At 41.7% G+C, this 5,176-nt stretch overlaps 1 long non-coding RNA gene across 2 annotated transcripts in view; it reads left to right on the top strand.

The window, feature by feature from the left end:
- The first annotated feature begins 4,857 nt into the window (after window positions 1-4,857).
- The window catches only part of LOC135097227 (uncharacterized), a 147,903-nt gene continuing 147,584 nt past the window's right edge, over window positions 4,858-5,176 (top strand). For both annotated transcript variants that reach the window (XR_010265487.1, XR_010265486.1), the window contains exon 1: window positions 4,858-5,176. This exon is cut by the window's right edge and continues 221 nt beyond it. This is a non-coding gene — a long non-coding RNA (uncharacterized LOC135097227).

Below are 5,176 nucleotides of genomic sequence, written 5' to 3' on the forward strand. Positions count from 1 at the left end.
CCTGTATGAAACACACCTACCTATTTCCATCTGTTATTCCCATCCATAAACTTGTCTAATCTTCTCTTAAAGCTCTCTAGTGTCCTAGCACTAACAACATGATTACTGAGTCCGTTCCACTCATCTACCACTCTATTTGAGAACCATTTTTTTCCTATCTCCTTCCTAAGTAGTAGTAGTAGTAGTAATAGTAGTAGTAGTAGTAGTAGTAGTGCGAGTAGTAGTAGTAGTAGTAGTAATAGTAGTAGTAGTGCGAGTAGTACTAGTAGTAGTAGTAGTAGTAGTAGTAGTAGTAGTAGTAGTAGTAGTAGTAGTAGTAGTAGTAGTAGTAGTAGTAGTAGTAGCAGCAGCAGTACGAGTAGTAGTAGCACGAGTAGTACGAGTAGTAGTAGTAGTATAGTAGTAGTAGTAGTAGTAGTAGTAGTAGCAGTAGTAGTACGAGTAGTAGTAGTACGAGTAGTAGTAGTACGAGAAGTAGTAGTACGAGGAGTTGTAGTACGAAGAGTTGTAGTAGTGTAGTAGTAGTAGTAGTAGTATAGTAGTAGTACGAGTAGTAGTAATACTACTACTACTAGTAGTAGTAGTAGTAGTAGTAGTACTACTACTATCACTACTTCTACTACTACTACTACTACCACTACCACTACTACTACTACAACTACTATTATTACTAGTATTACTACTAGTTCTACTACAACTACTACTACTACTACTACTACTACTACTACTACTACTACTACTACTACTACTACTACTACTACTACTGTGGAGGAGGCAGTAGACACCTGCCGAAACGATAATTACTCCCAGTGAGGTCTAAAGCACTGTTCAGGGGGTGCTGTGAACTTATCATTAAACCCAGCTGTGACCTCACTGAACGTTTCCCTTTGTGTCTCACAACACAAGGGGGCAGTCACAGCCTGCCCTCTAAAGACAACTCTCTTTCTCCACACAAAACTACAAGCACCTAATAACACACACACACTTCACTCAAAAATTTTAAAATCATCATGGCGACTCCTACACCAGCCTCGGAGTCCCCATCTGGGGAGGGGACCATAAATGTCCCCAGGTCGGACTGCCTTTCTGTCGACGACCCTAAGTGTCTTGACACCCCCCTCAACTTTTTCCTCATTAACTTCTGCAACATTCGTGGTAGACGGTCACTGTTCTTCTCCTAAATCTATTAACAGTGGTGTTCCTCAGGGTTCTGTCCTGTCACCCACTCTCTTCTTATTATTCATTAATGATCTTCTAAACCAAACTTCTTGTCCTATCCACTCCTACGCTGCTGATACCACCCTGCACTTTTCCACGTCTTTTCATAGACGTCCAACCCTTCAGGAGGTAAACATATCACGCAGGGAAGCCACAGAACGCCTGACTTCTGATCTTTCTAAAATTTCTCATTGGGGCAGAGCAAACTTGGTATTGTTCAATGCCTCAAAAACTCAATTCCTCCATCTATAAACTCGACACAACCTTCCAGACAACTATCCCCTCTTCTTCAATGACACTCAACTGTCCCCTTCTTCTATACTGAACATCCTCGGTCTGTCCTTTACTTATAATCTGAACTGGAAACTTCACATCTCATCTCTAGCTAAAACAGCTTCTATGAAGTTAGGTGTTCTGAGGCGTCTCCGCCAGTTTTTCTCACCCCCCCAGCTGCTAACTCTGTACAAGGGCCTTATCCGTCCATGTATGGAGTATGCTTCACATGTCTGGGGGGGTTCCACTCATACTGCTGTTCTAGACAGGGTGGAATCAAAAGCTTTTCGTCTCATCAACTCCTCTCCTCTAACTGACTGTCTTCAGCCTCTCTCTCACCGCCGCAATGTTGCATATCTAGCTGTCTTTTACCGCTATTTTCATGCTAACTGCTCTTCTGATCTTGCTAACTGCATGCCTCCCCTCCTTCCGCGGCCTCGCTGCACAAGACTTTCTTCTTTCTCTCACCCCTATTCTGTCCACCTCTCTAACGCAAGAGTTAACCAGTACTCTCAATCATTCATCCCTTTCTCTGGTAAACTCTGGAACTCCCTGCCTGCTTCTGTATTTCCACCTTCCTACGACTTGAATTCCTTCAAGAGGGAGGTTTCAAGACACTTATCCACCAATTTTTGACCACTGCTTTGACCCTTTTATAGGACTGGCATTTCAGTGGGCATTTTTTTTATTAGATTTTTGTTGCCCTTGGCCAGTGTCCTTCCTACATAAAAAAAAAAAAAAATGTGTGCGTATGTATGTATGTATGTATGCATGCGTGAGTATGTACGTGTATGTACATGTATGTGTATATGTATGTATGTATGCTTAAATGTATACGTAAATATATGTATGTGTATGTATGTGTGTGTATATGTATACTTGTGTGTGTGTGTGTGTGTGTGTGTGTGTGTGTGAATATGTGTATGCATATAATTAACGTTATTTATTTATTTATTTTATTTATTTATTTTTTTTTTTGTGTGTGATAATGTATGTTTTTGAAAAGGATGATTGACATGAAAGCGTGAGTGCTCTCTGTGTGACAATGGCTCAACTCAAACAAGTCTGCACGAGCTGCGGCTCAACACAATTTGATACAAAATGAAAATGTTACAGTAATTCTTGTATTAATGTTATAAAGCAATAAACATTACTTACACACACACACACACACACACACACACACACACACACACACACACACACACACACACACACACACACACATGAAAAAAAAATATTATAAAAAAAATATTTGAAATTGTTCATTTAAAACCCTAAGGAGTAAAAAAAATCGAGTGATTATTTTGTGGAAAGGAAAAAAAAATAATGTCAGAAAATGAAGATTAAAGTATATTGGAAAGAAATAGACTAAAATACGTGATTGCTAAGAAAAATAATGTACTTAACGATTTTTCTATTTATTTTCATTGGTGTAATAGAAAATTCCTTAATATTTCCCACCTACTCGAATTATTCTTATGAAAACTGTGTAAGGCAAAATCGTGACTATTTATTAGGTAGACCATGTAATGAGTGAAGAAATACGCCATGCCGTCAGTAAAAGCACAGGCCACCGTGACGACCTCGCACCAGTCAAGATAAGAAGACTGGGAAGTGGGAAGGCCATGACGCAACACCCTGCTGCCCTTCCACTGCGGTATGCAACAATTCACAACACTAAAACAACGTACGTTCCCCTCATCACCATCTACAGGAAACACAAGGCATAGAAAGGAATACATTTTGATATTTACAAGAAAATAGGTCTCGGAGTGGTTAGTGATTAAAAGATGTGTCAAATAGCAGTGAAAGGGTTAGAGACACTCAGAAGGCGCAGTCCAGGGAGGTGGAAGGTGAGAAAGTCTGACCACTCCTCCTCCTCCTCCTTAAAAGAACATGAGAACATAAGAAAATAAGGAAAGTTGTAAGAAGCCATCAGGTCTGCACGTGGCGGTCCCTGTACGAAACACACACCTCCCTATTTCCACCTATCGTCCCCATCCAGTCTAACCCTTCAAACTACCGCCTTATTGCTGACAGGCCAGTTCCAGAGTCACCCTTTTTCCTCTTGCTAGCTAACCAACAAAAGTGCTTTAGCCGTCGTCAGGTTCCACAATCAACTTTGCACACTGCTTGTCGTTTGGGGGAGTACCGAAAACAGAACTGGTAAGGCAAAAGGGTCAATTCCACAGTCTTTTCGTAAGCTATCAACCAAAAACGCTTCCTAAGTTGGTAAGCTCCCGAACAAATAAGAGGAGTGTTTGGTTTGAATAGCTTACGAAGAGACTAAAACTGACCCGGTATATTCACTCGTAGTCTCGTCTGTCCTCGTCATATATAGAGAGAGTCACGGCATGTCCATTTAAGCAAATCCTGACCCCGCTTCTTGATGGTGATAGTGCACTGAAGAAGTAAGTTGACATACGCAGGGCACAGTAAGCGCGGAGCCAGTGATACAGACAGTTAGGAAAGCAGAATGTCAACGAAAGGATGGTAAAACAAGGCAGTGCTCACAGATTCATTTCAGTTGGAGAGAAGAGAGAAGTGTTGCTCGGGTGACCTGGAATAGACAAAAAATGGTGATGCGTATAGGATGTTTGGAAGACATTTGTACTGCAGTATTACCGGAAATAGATTATGATGGTGGTGGTGGTGGTGGTGGTGAGGAGGAGAAGGAGGAGGAGGAGGTTGTGGTGATTCTGATGAGAAAGATGGAGATTATGATAATGGTGATGATGATGATGGTGAGGAGGAGGAGATGAGAGAGAGAGGAGGAGGAGGAGGACGAGAAAGAGGAGGAAGAGTAGGAGGAAGAGGAGGAGAGGAACAAATTTCTAATGATGAGGAGGCGGAAGAGGAAGAGAATAATATTATTATGTTGATGATGAAGAGGAGGAAAAGAAGAACGAGGAGAAAGAAGAAGAAGAAGAGGAGGAAGAAGAGGAGGAAAAGAAGAACGAGGAGGAAGAAGAAGAGGAGGAAGAAGAAAAGAAAGATGAGGAGAATGATGATGATTATGATGACAATGACTGCAACACAGCGCCACAAATCGCAGTGGTGGTGGTGGCACTGAGTGTATACCCACCCAAACAATAAACAAATACATAAATATAAATAGATAGAAAATAAATAAAAGATGAAGAAAAATCATACGAATAGAAATTATGCTCTCTCTCTCTCTCTCTCTCTCTCTCTCTCTCTCTCTCTCTCTCTGTCACACACACACACACACACACACACACATCTAGGATTAATGTTCCGTGTGGAATCTGGCAACGTAAAGCTTCAATGTATGAGTCGAGTCAGCGCGGGTTAGTCTCACGTGACAACAATAAAGGCCATTGAATATAAGTACATCCCCTGGAGATTTTATATTACACCTCATCTTTAATTCACGTATCCTCCTACACACTAAAGAATGCTATAGATATTTCCCGCACTGTCAGACCGTGGACATTTGGCTTAGCTGCGTGAACAATACTCCAAACAACGAACCTTCGAACTGAGACACTGGATCTGTAACTCTCAGCCGCCTTAGTCCTGCTCGCCTCGCCACTGCCGCGTGGTTACGTCAAGACAGCGGGCGGCCGCGTTCTAGTTTCCTTAGTACTTGTGCGTCCGTGTCAATACCGTGTGCTGTAAACTGCTGAACGAACTGAGATACTCATTCAGTTTTGGTCGC

Source organism: Scylla paramamosain, unplaced genomic scaffold, assembly GCF_035594125.1.
Source record: "Scylla paramamosain isolate STU-SP2022 unplaced genomic scaffold, ASM3559412v1 Contig15, whole genome shotgun sequence".
NCBI lineage: Eukaryota > Metazoa > Arthropoda > Malacostraca > Decapoda > Portunidae > Scylla > Scylla paramamosain.